The following is a 14,468-nucleotide window of genomic DNA, read 5'->3' on the forward strand; positions in this document are numbered from 1 at the left end:
AGGTTTGCTATGTCTCTTCAAGTGTGCTTTGCCTTTCAGTATGCCTTATAATTATTTGTTGAAAGCTGGGCGTGCTGTGCTGGGTAAAAGAGCAGCAGTAAAGAGGTTTTTCGTAATGTGGTGGTCAGGTACAGGTTACGTGCAGTCTCAGTCTGTTAGCAAGCCTGCACCCATTGGCTGTGAACTTCACAGGGGACCCTCCGTCTCCCTCTTCCTTGCTTAGGTGGGGCAGGATGACTGAAGTTAGGTATTTCCCTTCCTCAGGGCCACTGAGGCTCTGGCTCTGGCAAAATAGTTTCTCTTGAGGACGGGTCTAGTGAAGAACAGAATGGTCTGGCATATTTCAGAATGGCCCCATTTCTCCCTCCCGTTGCCAGAAGCCATGAGGGGACTTCTCCAGTCTTCACTGTGGGAACGTGGTCCAGCCTCTGGAGGTGAAACTCACAACAGGGAGGGGATCTCCCCCACCCCATGACTGCGTCCCCTGGAGTTTTTATCTTGTAGACTTTTCCATGCTAAACCTCCAGCAAATTCATCAATCCCAGTTCAGGGTTTCTTGCCTGGACGCTGGTTTCTGCAGAGGTTTTCCCTTGCGGGTTTCTGCTCCTGTAAGTTGTGAGTCTCTGTATCTGTCTGATGGTCTCTCCAGCTTTGGGAGTAGCGGTTTGCCCCGTGACCTCACTTCCTGGATGGATCCAAGAAGGATTTCTCAGTATGCTTCGTTTTTCTTTTTTCTTTTTTTTTTTTTTAATTTTTTTTTTTTAACGTTTATTTATTTTTGACACAGACAGAGACAGAGCATGAACGGGGGAGGGTCAGAGAGAGGGAGACACAGAATCTGAAGCAGGCTCCAGGCTCTTAGCTGTCAGCACAGAGCCCGACGCGGGGCCCGAACCCACGGACCGCGAGATCATGACCTGAGCGGAAGTCGGCCGCTTAACCGACTGAGCCACCCAGGTGCCCCAGTATGCTTCGTTTTTCATTTGATGTTAGGACAGAGTGGTGATTTCCGAGCTCCTTAGATGCCAGGCTGGAAACTGGAAGTCTCAGAAATATATTTTATAAAATGTCTGTAGACATAGGAACACTGCTAACCATCTTGATGCATTTTCGTATATAAGTGCATATATACATTCAGTCTGTATACATATAATTCATACACTCATATATAATATGTGTAACTGTTTTCACAAATGTTGATTGAAGTCTGCACAGCTTTGTATGTAGACTTTTTTTTTTTTGACCTAAGTCACTTTTATTAAAATGTAATGTAAATATATACACTCATAAAGACCAGTTCTAAACACCTAGGCATTATAGCTTGTTTTAAAAACTGGTATTTCATTTCATTTCATTTCATTTCATTTATTTATTTATTTAAATTCAAGTTAGTTGACATAAAGTGTAGTCTTGGTTTCAGCAGGAGAACCATTGACTCATCTCTTACTATGACACCCAGTGCTCATCCCCAAAAGTGCCCTCCTTAGTGCCCATTGCCCATTAGACTTTTAACTTAATTTCCATTTGTATTTTTCTCTATCACTAAATAATCTTGTTAACAGGAGTTAACATTTAATCATCTGCGTGTAACTAAAAGATGAAGCGTGGTAGAAAACCCACCCATGAATCAAGGAAAGTTGGCTAGAGAAAAAAGGGTCAATTGTCTGTGGCTCTTGATGTAAAATTATTTTAGTGCAGTTAAAAAATGCATATTCAGTACTCTGGCCCTGCTGTCTGGATTGAGGATACAGATAAATAGAACATAGACTTTGGCTTGAGGAGTGCATATCTAGCTCAGGAGAAGGTGATAGTAAATAATAGTTAATGATAGTAAAAAATGGCGAGTGCCATGGGGTACATGTGCATATGTGGTGTAAATATATGACAATGTTTGGGGATGAGAGGAGAAGGTACTTTACCCACTCTGGGTGGCTTCCTTAAGCGTTGCAAATGAGCTAAGTTTTTTTTTTTTTTAATTTTTAATGTTTTGTTTATTTTTCAGAGAGACAGAGCATGAGCAGGGGTGGGGCAGAGAGAGAGGGAGACACAGAATCCGAAGCAGCCTTCAGGCTCTGAGCTGTCAGCACAGAGCCAGACTTGGGGCTTGAACCCACCGACTGCAAGATCGTGACCTGAACTGAAGTCAGCCACTCAACCGACTGAGTCACCCAGGCGCTCCACAAATGAGCTGAGTTTTTAACAATGACAAGAATTCACCCAGGTGAATAGTAGGCTGAGGAAGCCAGGTAAGTGAATTTTTTAAATAAGTGAAATTTATTTACCTCTTTTAAGTCACAAAACTTTTTTTTTTAATTTTTTGTAATGTTTATTTATTTTTGAGAGAGACAGAGATAGACTGTGAGTCGGGGAGGGGCAGAGAGCAAGGGAGACACAGAATCAAGCAGGCTCCAGGCTCCCAGCTGACAGCAAAGAGCCCAACGCGGGACTAGAACCCATGAACCATGGGATCGTGGCCTGAGCAAAGTTGGATGCTTAACCAACTGAGCCTCCTATACAAGCTAACCTTTGTCCCATTCCTTCTAAGATAGGATTCTTTGACCATAGTCAGATCGGTAAGATGTGGCTTCCCCAGTGATTGACATACGGTGGGTTCTGCTCTACATAGAAATTATACCTGTGAATTTCTGTTCTCTTTTCAAGAAGAACACAAGACTTTGAGACCAAAATGAGCATAATAACTAAGGAGGAGCTTGGTACCTCCTGCCAATCCAGTTCTTATGTTTTCCTACATCAGTGCACCTTGAATTTTTATTAGCCATCCAGTGCCGTGCCTGGTTCCACACCCCAGCTTCTCATAGGCTGACCTCTACTTAGGACGCTTAGCTGGCTTCCTGAAAAATGTAGCTTTTGATTTTTTTTAAATTAGAAAAATGTTTTCAAGAAAGTAAATATTGAACATAACTGCAGCATATGAAAAGTGAGCGTCTCTGCTTGAAGCAAGGTGTGTGTGTGTGTATATATGTACTGAAACATCCAGAGCAAAACCCCTTAGCCTGCCTTCCTCCTGGAGGACCTGAATACAGTTGACACACTATTGACTCAGAACAGAGAACTGTGACAGAGGAAAGGACTTGCAGACGGTTTAATTAAATTGTCTAAACCTCTCATTTTAGAAATAAGAACTCTAAGAATTGTCAAGGCATTGTAACTTGTCTTCTTTTGGGGAATGGGACTAAATGATTTCTCAGACATTTCTAAAATTTCTGATGATATCATCCCATTACAGTGCTTTTTCCCAGAAAGGAACTTGTGACATGTTGGCACTGTCTTGGGCTTCCACTCAAGAAAACGTAGTGATATGATGACAGGTATGCAGTTTATTATGGTTGGAGTATATTCTGTATATGACACACTGTGAAAGCATTTTCTTTTTTTTTTTAATGTTTATTTATATTAGAGAGAGAGAGAGAGAATGGGGGAGGGGCAGACAGAGAGGGAAACGCGGAATCTGAAGCAGGCTCCAGGCTCTGAGCTGTCAGTACAGAGCCCCACACGGGGCTTGAACTCATGAGCAATGAGATCATGACCTGAGTCGAAGGCAGACACTAAACTGATTGAGCAACCCAGGCGCCCCTGTGAAAACATTTTCTATTCATTATCTTAAACATTTTTTAAATTGTCGTAAACTATATTTTATGTATATAAAATTTACCATTTTGACCACTTTTTAAAAAAGATTTAAAGAATGCTTTTTATTTATTTGTGTGTGTGGGGGGGGAAGGAGCAGAGAGGGGGAGAGAGAGAGAGAGAGAGAGAGAGAGAGAATCCCAAGTAGGCTCCTTGCTGTCAGTGCAGAACCTGATGTGGGGCTCCATCCCACAAGCCGTGAGGTCATGACCTGAGTCGAAATCCAGAGTCAGACGCTCAACTGACTGAGCCACCTGGCGCCCTTACCATCTAAACCATTTTTTTTTCCAATATATGAAATTTATTGTCCAATTGGTTTCCATACAACACCCAGTGCTCATCCCAAAAGGTGCCCTCCTCAGTACCCATCCCCCACCCTCCCCTCCCTCTCACCCCCCAACAACCCTCAGTTTGTTCTCAGTTTTTAAGAGTCTCTTATGCTTTGGCTCTCTCCCACTCTAACCTCTTTTTTTTTTTTCCTTCCCCTCCCCATGGGTTTCTGTTAAGTTTCTCAGGATCCACATAAGAGTGAAACCATATGGTATCTGTCTTTCTCTGTATGGCTTATTTCACTTAGCATCACACTCTCCATTTTTAAGTGTGTAGTTCAGTGCCATTTGGTACATTCCTGTTGTTGGGCGACCATCTCTACCATCCATCCCCAGAACTCCCTATATTTTGCAAAACCGAAATTCTACTCACTCGACAACTCTTGTCCTCCTCCCCCAGCCCTTGGCAGCCACCATCCTACTTTCTGTCTCTACAAATGTGACTGCTCTAGGTACCTCCTATAAGTAGAATCATATACTCTTTGTCCCTTGGGGACTGGCTTATTTCACTTAATGTAATGTCCTCAGGTTCATCCGTGTTGTAGCATGAGTCAGCATTTCCTTCTTTTTTTAAAAATAATTTATATATATTTTTTAGTTTACATCCAAGTTAGTTAGCATATAGGGCCACAATGATTTCAGGAGTAGATTCCTTAGTGCCTCTTACCCATGTAGCCCATCCCCCTTCCCACGACCCCTCCAGCAACCCTCTGTTTGTTCTCCATATTTAAGAGTCTCTTATGTTTTATCTCCCTCCCTGTTTTTATATTATTTTTTCTTCCCTTATGTTCATCCGTTTTGTCTCTTAAAGTCCTCATGTGAGTGAAGTCATATAATTTTTGTCTTTCTCTGACTAATTTCACTTAACATAATACCCTCTAGTTCCATCACATAGTTGCAAATGGCAAGATTTCATTCTTTTTGATTGCTGAGTAATACTCCATTGTATGTATATACCACATCTTCTTTATCCATTCATGCATCGATGGACATTTGGGCTCTTTCCATATGTTAGTTATTATTGATAGTGCTGCTATAAACATTGGGGTGCATGTGCCCCTTTGAAACACCACACCTGTATCCCTTGGATAAATACCTAGTAGTGCAATTGCTGGGTCGTAGGGTAGTTCTATTTTTAATTTTCTGAGGAACCTCCATACTGTTTTCCACAGTGGCTGCACCAGTTTGCATTCCCACCAGCAGCGCAAAAGAGATCCTTTTTCTCTGCACCCTCCCCAACATCTGTTGTTGCCTGAGTTGTTAATGTTAGCCATCCTGACAGGTGTGAGGTGATATCTTGTTGTGGTTTTGATTTGTATTTCCCTGATGATGAGTCATGTTGAGCATTTTTTCATGTGTCAGTTGGCCATCTGGATGTCTTCTTTGGAGAAGTGTCGATTCATGTCTTTTGCCCATTTCTTCACTGGATTATTTGTTTTTTGGGTGTGGAGTTTGATAAGTTCTTTGTAGATTTGGATACTAACCCTTTATCTGATATGTCATTTGCAGATATCTTCTCCCATTCTGTCGGTTCGCCTTTTAGTTTTGCTGATTGTTTCCTTTGCTGTGCAGAAGCTTTTTATTTTGATGAGGTCCCGATAGTTCATTTTTGCTTTTGTTTCCCTTGCCTCTGGAGACATGGTGAGTAAGAAGTTGCTGTGGCCAAGATCAAAAAGGTTTTTGCCTGCTTTCTCCTCGAGGATTTTGATGTCTTCCTGTCTTACATTGAGGTCTTTCATCCATTTTGAGTTTATTTTTGTGTACGGTGTAAGAAAGTGGTCCAGGTTCATTCTTCTGCATGTCGCTGTCCAGTTTTCCCAGCACCACTTGCTGAAGAGACTGTCTTTATTCGATTGGATATTCTTTCCTGCTTTGTCAAAGATTAGTTGGCCATATGTTTGTGGGTCCATTTCTGGGTTCTCTATTCTGTTCCATTGATCTGAGTGTCTGTTCTTGTGCCAGTACCATACTGTCTTGATGATTACAGCTTTGTAATACAGCTTGAAGTCTGGGATTGTGATGCCTCCAGCTTTGGTTTTGTTTTTTAAGATTGCTTTGGCTATTCAGGGTCTTCACTGTTTCCATACAAATTTTAGGATTATTTGTTCTAGCTCTGTGAAGAATGATGGTGTTATTTTGATATGTAGATTGCTTTGGGTAGTATCGACATTTTAACAATATTTGTTCTTCCTATCCAGGAGCATGGAATATTTTTCCATTTTTTTGTTTCTTCAATTTCTTTCATAAGCTTTCTATAGTTTTCAGTGTGCAGATTTTTCACCTCTTTGGTGAGATTTATTCCTAGGTATTTTATGGTTTTTGGTGCAATTGTAAATGGGATCGATTCCTTGGTTTCTCTTTCTGTTGCTTCATTGTTGGTATATAGGAATGCAACCAATTTCTGTGCATTGATTTTATATCCTGCAACTTTGCTGAATTCATGAATCAGTTCTAGCAGTTTCTTGGTGGAATCTTTCGGGTTTTCCATATAGATTATCATGTCATCTGCGAAGAGTGAAAGTTTGGCCTCCTCATGGCCGATTTGGATGCCTTTTCTTCTTTGTGTTATCTAATTTCTGAGGCTAAGACTTCCAATACTATGCTGAATAACAGTGGTGAGAGTGGACATCCCTGTCTTGTTCCTGACCTTAGGGGAAGGCTCTCAGGTTTTCTCCACTGAGGGTGATATTAGCATTGGGTGTTTCATGTATGGCTTTTATGATCTCAAGGTATGCTCCTTCTATCCCTACTTTCTTGAGGGTTTTTATCAAGAAAGGATGCTGTATTTTGTCAAATGCTTTCTCTGTTATCGATTGAAAGGATCATGTGGTTCTTATCTTTTCATTTATTTATGTGATGTATCACATTGATTGTTTTGTGGATATTAAACCAGCCCCGCATCCCAGGTATAAATCCAACTTGGTCATGGTGAATAATTTTTTTAATGTATTATTGGATCCGGTTGGCTAATATCTTGTTGAGGATTTTTGCATCCATGTTCATCAGGGAAATTGGTCTATAGGTCTCCTTTTTACTGGGGTGTTTGTCTGGTTTTGGAATCAAGGTAATGCTGGCTTCATAGAAAGAATTTGGAAGTTTTCCTTCTATTTCTGTTTTCTGGAACAGCTTCAAGATTCAAGAGAATATGTGTTAACTCTTTGTTAAGTATTTGATAGAATTCCCCTGGAAAGCCATCTGGCCCTGAACTCTTGTATTTTTTTTTTTTTTTTGTGGCAGATTTTTTATTACTAATTCGGTTTCTTTACTGGTTATGGGTGTGTTCAAATTTTCTATTTCTTCCTGTTTCAGTTTTGGTAGTGTATATGTTTCTAGGAATTTGTCCATTTCTTCCAGATTGCCCATTTTATTGGCATATAATTGCTGATAATATTGTCTTATATTGTTTGTATTTCTGTTGTGTTGGTTGTGATCTCTCCTCTTTCATTCTTGATATTATTTATTTGGGTCCTTTTCTTTTTCTGTTTGATCAAACTGGCTAGTGGTTTATCAATTTTGTTAATTCTTTCAAAGAACCAGCTCCTGGTTTCATTGATCTGTTCTGTTTTTGTTTTGTTTTGTTTTTTTGTTGCCGATAGCATTGATTTCTGCTCTAATCTTTATTATTTCCTGTCTTCTGCTGGTTTTGGGTGTTATTTGCTGTTCTTTTTCCAGCTCTTTAAGGTGCGAGGTTAGGTTATGCATCTGAGACCTCTCTTCCTTCTTTAGGAAGCCTGGATTGCTATATACTTTCCTCTTATGACCACCTTTGCTGTATCCCAGAGGTTTTGGGCTGTGGTGTTATCATTTCCATTGGCTTCCATGTACTTTTTAATTTCCTCTTTAACTTCTTGATTAGCCCATTCATTCTTTAGTAGGATGGTCTTTAGTCTCCAAGTATTTCTTATCTTTCCACATTTTTTCTTGTGGTTGATTTCGAGTTTCATAGTATTGTGGTCTGAAAATATGCACGGTATGATCTCAATCTTTTTGTACCCGTTGAAGGCTGATTTGTGTCCCAGTATGTGATCTATTCTGGAGAATGTTCCATGTGCACTGGAGAAGAATGTGTATTTGCTGCTTTCAGATGAAATGTTCTGAATATATCTTTTAAGTCCATCTGGTCCAGTGTGTCATTTAAAGCCATTGTTTCCTTGTTGATTTTCTGTTTAGATGATCTGTCCATTGTTGTAAGTGGGGCTTTGAAGTCCCCTACTAATATGGTATTATTATCAATGAATTTCTTTATGTTTGTAATTAATTGATTTATATATTTGGGTGCTCTCACATTTGGAGCATAAATGTTTACAATTGTTAGGTCTTCTTGGTGGAAAGACCCCTTAATTATGATATAATGCCCTTCTTCATCTCTTGTTACACTCTTTATTTTGAAGTCTAGATTGTCTGATATAAATATTGTTATTCTGGCTTTTTTTGGCGACCTTTAGCATGATAGATGGTTCTCCATCCCCTTACTTTCAATCTGAAGGTGTCTTTAGGTCTCAAGTGGGTCTCTTGTAAATAGCACATAGATGGATCTTGTTTTCTTATCCATTCTGTTATCCGATGACTTTTGATTGGAGCGTTTAGTTCACTGAAGTTTAGAGTGAGTACTGAAAGATAGGAATTTATTGCCATCATGTTGCTTGTAGAGTTGGGAGTTTCTGGTGTTCTCTGGTCCTTTCTAGTCTTTCTTGCTTTAGGTTGTTGTTGTTGTTGTTGTTGTTGTTGTTGTTTTCTCCCCTCAGAGAGTCCCCCTTAAAATTTCTTGCAGGGCTGGTTTAGTGGTCACAAACTCCTTTAACTTTTGTTTTCTGGAAAACATTTTATCTCTCCTTCTATTTTGAATGACAACCTTGCTGGATAAAGAATTCTTGGCTACATATTTTTCTGATTCAGCACATTGAATATATCCTGCCACTCCTTTCTGGCCTGCCAAGTTTCTGTGGATAGGTCTGCTGCGAACCTGGTCTGTCTTCCCTTGTAGGTTAGGGACTTTTTTTCCCTTGCTGCTTTCATGATTCTTTCCTTGCCTGAGTATTTTGTGAATTTGACTGTGATATGCCTTATTGATGGTGGGTTTTTTTTTAAATCTAATGAGAGTCCTCTGTGCTTCCTGGATTTTGATGTCTGTGTCTTTCCCCAGGTTAGGATTCTGCTATGATATGCTCACATAACCCTTCTACCCCTTTTTCTCTCTCTTCCTCTTCTGGGACCCCTATGATTCTGATGTTGTTGCTTTTTAATGAGTCACTGATTTCTAATTCTTTAATCGTGCTTTTTGCCTTAGTCTCCCCTTTTTTTTTCTCCATTATTCTCCATAAGTTTGTCTTCTATATTGCTGATTCATTTTTCTGCCTCATCCATCCTTGCCACCGTGGCATCCATTCAAGATTGCAGCTTATTATAGCATTTTTTATTTCATCCTGACTAGCTTTTTCTTCTTTTATCTCCAGAGAAAGGGATTCTAATCTATTTTCTATCCTAGCTAGTATTCTTATTATTTTGATTCTAAATTCTGGTTCAGACATCTTGCTTGTATCTTGTGTTGATTAAGTCCCTGGCTGTCATTTCTTCCAGTTCTTTCTTTGGGGTGAATTCCTTTGTTCCATCATTTTGAGGGAAGAAAAGCAATTAATAAGGTAAAAAAATTAAAATTAAAAAGTAAAAACAACACAAAAGATTAAGTAAATGATGCTAGATCCTAGGTGTGTTTTGGTCTGGTTGTGGAAAGGAGCTTGATAGATTAGAGAAAAAAGGGAAAGATAAGAAAAGAAAAAAAAAAGGAAAACGTTTAAAAATTTGAAAAAAATGAATACAGTGAGATAGAATAAATTGGAATGATGGAAGTAAAATTTGAAAAATTTACAAAAATAAAAAATATTGTAGAGAAAAAAATTAAAGAAAAGTATTTTTAATAAAAATGGAAAATAAAAATAATTTTTTCTCTTTCTGTATTCAAGAATAAGGAAAGAAAAGGAAAAGAAAAAAATGGAATAGATGGACCAGTGAACAGACTGAAATACGATTCAAATTACATCAATTTCCCCTAGAAGCCAAACTATGAAGCCCTTTAGAGTCCAGAAACTAAGCAGGCAGAGAGATTTGTGTTCCTGAAGAGGTTGGCCCAGTTGGGCGGGGCCTAGTGTAACAGCTCCATTCTCCACTAGATGGCGCTGCTTAGCTTACTGGGGTGAATTGTGGCGCTTGTAGGTGCTAATGAGCATGCGCGGGAGTGGTGAAAAAGGTGTCACCCAGCTACCAGACTCTAGTATCACAACTACGTTCTCCCCACCAGCAGTCGCACACCTGTCCTGTCTCCAGCTTCTGCCACTGCCTGCTTTGACACCGTCTGTGACCAAGCCATCAGGTTGCCTGGCGGCGCCTCCCTCCTGAGTTTCTCTGGGATGCGGCTGTGTTTCCCGACCCCTCACTTCTGAGGGACCGTGGCTTTGACCCGCTCCGCCCCTCTGCGGGAGGGTCTCACTGAATACTGGCCGGGTGCCGGCCGCACTCAGGAACATGCACGGAGACCGTGCTGCTGCCCATGCCCAGAGACTGGCTGGGTGCTAGCCCGCCCCAGAAAAAGTTCATGCAATCGTGTAGCGGCAGCGTTTTCAGGGATTATGGAAAATCACAACACACATGTGGTGCCACGTTTCCCATTTTATGTCCTTGTTCCAGCACCAGTGAATGTGGTTGTTCTCCTGGGTCTGCTGGGACCGTTGCCTGTGGGATGGTCACACAGCCTCTACCAAGGGCCTCCCAGCAGGGGGACCTCCTCTCCCTGTGTGGCCTAAGGACCCTCAGGACCTTGCTGTCCGTTCCTGGGGATTCACCCTTCCCACCAGAGCTCTGCCAGTTAATGAGCTGTGGAGCTCCAGACTCTTTGGCCCCCCTGTTCATAGAGTCTTAATGGAATTTAAACTCTCTCCTTTCTCCTTTCTCCATTTTTTTGTTCAGTCCCTTGAATACTCTTTCTTTTCTCTCCAGCTGCCTTGAGGGGAGGGATGCTTTCCCGTATTTCCACCCCCACCTGCCGTCTCCATCCTCTCTCCACAAGCAAAAACAGCTCCCTGCCCTCCGCAGCTTCTCTCTCCCCCAGTTCACCTCTCTGCAACACATACCCGCCAAGTTCTGTGGTTCAGGTTGTGCAGATTGTTGTGTTAATCCTCAAATCAGGTTTCTAGGTGTGCAGGATGGTTTAGTGTTGATCTGGCTGCATTTCAGGGACGAGAGATGCAAAAACAACTTCCAGGCTCTTCTGCCATCTTGGCCTCTACAGAGCATTTCCTTCTCTTTAAAGGCTGACTGATAGTCCATTGTATGTGTAAATCACCTTCTGTTTATCCACTCATCCATTGATGGACACTGGGCTGCTTTCACTGCTTGGCTATTGTAAATAATGCCGGTATAACTTGGGTCTTAAAATATATCTTCAAGTCCCTCCTTCCATTTCTTTTTGGGCATATGCCCATAGGTCAAATTGCTGGATCAAATGTTAATGCTGTTTCTTTTTTAATTTTAATTTATTTCATTTCATTTCATTTCATTTCATTTCAGAGAGAGAGCATGAGAGTGGAGGAGAGGGGCAGAGGGAGAGAGAGAGATAGAATCTCAAGCAGGATCCATGCTCAGTGCAGAGCCCGACACAAGGCTGTATCCCACAACCCTGGGATCATGACCTGAGCCGAAATCAAGAGTCTGATGCTCAAATGACTGAGACACCCAAGTGGTGGCTTATTTTTTATTTTTTGAAGAACAACTGTTTTCGATAGAAGCAGCACCATTTTACAGTTCTACCAACAGGGTGTAAGGGTTCTAATTTTTCTACATCTTTGTCAATACTTCTTGTCTCTTGTTTTCCTTTCCTTTCCTTTCTGTCCTTTTCTTTTCTTTTCTTTTCTTTTCTTTTCTTTTCTTTTCTTTTCTTTTCTTTCTTTTCTTTTCTTTTTTTCCCTCACCTCCCTCCCTCTTTTCCTTCCTTCCTTCCTTCCTTCCTTCCTTCCTTCCTTCCTTCCTTCCCCATCGTAATGAATGTGAGGTGGCATCCCATTGTGGTATTTATTTGCATTTCTTTAGTGATGAGTGATGTTGAGCATCTTTTTATGTGCTTGTTGGCATTTGCATATTTTTTTGGGGGAAGGATCTATTCAAGTTCTTTGTCCATTTTTAAAATTAGGTTGTTGGTTTTTGTTGCTGAGTTGTAGGAGTTCTATATATATATTTTTGATATTACCCATTCTGTAATATAGGACTTGCAAATATTTTCTCCCATTCTGTGGGTTGCTTTTCACTCCATTGATTATGTTCTTTGATGCACGAAAGCTTGTAATTTTGATGGAGTCCAATTTATCTATTTTTGTTTTTGTTTCCTGTCCTTTTGGTGTCGTATAAAAAAGCAATGCCAAATCCAATGTCATGCAGATTTCCTCTTACATGTTCTTCTAAGAGTTTTATATTTCAGCTCTAGTATTTAGGTCGTTGTTCTATTTTGAATTAATTTTTGAATATGGTATAAAGTTGCACTTCATTCTTTTTCATGTGGCTGTCCAGTTTTCCCAATGCCATTTGTTGAAGTGATGTGCCTTTCATAAAGCTATAAATCTAGATACTAGGCAGAGATGGACCAGAGCTTCGGTTCCCTGATTTCCTTAGTTTTTAGGATTCTTCCTGATAGTCTTTGTCAGTGCCCCATTGCCTACCATCCTCGATAATTGGGGCATTGTTATAAGTGCCTAGAGGTGTTATAGATACTCTCAGAGTATACTTGAATTTTATTTATTTATTTACTTACTTAAATTCAAGTTAGTTAACATACAGTATAGTATTGGTTTCAGGAGTAGAACCCAGTGATTCGTCACTTACGTATAACACCCAGTGCTCATCCCACTGAGTGCCCTCCTTAATACCTATCTCCATTTAGCTCATCCCCCCACCCACCTCCCCTTCAGCAACCCTCAGTTTCTTCTCTGTATTTAAGAGTCTCTTCATGGTGCCTGGGTGGCTCAGTAGGTTAAGCGTCTGGCTACAGCCCAGATCATGATCTCATTCGTGGTTGTGTTTGCACCCTGCGTCGGGCTCTGTGCTGACAGCTCAGAGCCTGGAGCCTGCTTCCGATTCTGTGTCTCCCTCCCTCTCTCTTCTTCCCCCACTTACACTCTATCTGTCTCTTTCTCAAAAATAAATAACCATTGAAAAAAAAATTTAAGAGTCTCTCATGGTTTGCCTCCCTCTATGTTTTTATCTTGTTTTTCCTTCCTTTCCCCTATGTTTATCCATTGTATTTCTTTAATTCCACATTTGAATGAAATCATATATTTGTCTTTCTCTGACTGATTTATTTCTCTTAGCATAATATACTCTAGTTCCATCCACATTGTTGCAAATTGCAAGATTTCATTCTTTTTGATTGCTGAGTAATATTCCATTGTATACTTTTCATTTCATTTTATTAAGTTTATTTATTTATTTGGATAGAGAAACAAAGTGTGTGATCAGGGGAGGGGGAGAGAGAGAGGGAGACAGAGAATCCCAAGCAGGCTTCAAGTTACCAGTGTAGAACCTGAAGTGGGGCTCGAACCCATGAACTGTGAGATCATGACCTGAGCTAAAACTAGGAGTCAGGTGCTCAACTGACTGAGCCACCCAGCTGCCCCTATACTTGCATTTTAAAGGAAGAAATTATTGGGGCACCTGGGTGGCTCATTTGGCTAAGCATCCAACTCTTGGTTTTAGCTCGGGTCATGATCTCACGGTGTGTGAGTTTGAGCCCCACATTGGGCTCTGCACTGCCAGTATGGAGCCTGCTTGGCATTCTTTCTCTTTCCCTCTCTCTCTGCCCCTCCCCTGCTCACTCTCTGTCTCTCAAATGAGTAAACTAAAAAAAATATTTAAAGGAAGAATTTGTTGTCCCTTTTTTTTTTTTCTTTTCGGAGAGAGAGAGCAAGAGGCGGAGGGAAAGAGAGAATCTTAGGCAGACTCCACGCCCAGCATGGAGTCCAATGCCTGGCTCAGTCTGATGGCTGTGAGGCTCAGCTGTGAGTTGGAGGCTCAATTGGCTGAGCCACCCAGGTGCCCCTCCAGTGTTTTAAACCAGGAGGCCATACAGTGCTCTCTGCTCAACTGGTCGTCCAGCTGCTCCTCTGCTTTACTGTTCCACTGAGTGTGGAAAGGAGACCAACCACATCACAAAGATTTGGCCTCACGGTCAAATGTGATTCATACTTTACTTCATACACTTGTCCTTTACTAAACCCTGGGGCTCCTTAAGAACCAAGCATCTCTCTCAGGGAAAGAAAAGGGGCTTGTTTAAGAAAGTGTAAATATTTGGAAATATGAATGATGAAACGATTAATGTGAGGAGTCTGGACTTAGTAAACTTCACTAAATTTTTTTTTTTTAATGTTTATTTATTTTTGAGAGAGAGAGAGAGAGAGAGAATGACCTGAGAGGGGCAGAGAGAGAGGGAGACACAGAATCCAAAGCAGGCTC

At 40.8% G+C, this 14,468-nt stretch overlaps 1 protein-coding gene across 1 annotated transcript in view; it reads left to right on the forward strand.

The window, feature by feature from the left end:
• Window positions 1-2,106: 2,106 nt before the first annotated feature.
• SV2B (synaptic vesicle glycoprotein 2B) overlaps window positions 2,107-14,468 on the forward strand; it is a 208,697-nt gene continuing 196,335 nt past the window's right edge. Inside the window, 1 exon segment of the mRNA XM_007078246.3 lies at window positions 2,107-2,246. The gene's annotated coding sequence lies outside the window, so the exon portion shown is untranslated.

This window comes from Panthera tigris, chromosome B3, assembly GCF_018350195.1.
Source record: "Panthera tigris isolate Pti1 chromosome B3, P.tigris_Pti1_mat1.1, whole genome shotgun sequence".
Taxonomy (NCBI): domain Eukaryota; kingdom Metazoa; phylum Chordata; class Mammalia; order Carnivora; family Felidae; genus Panthera; species Panthera tigris.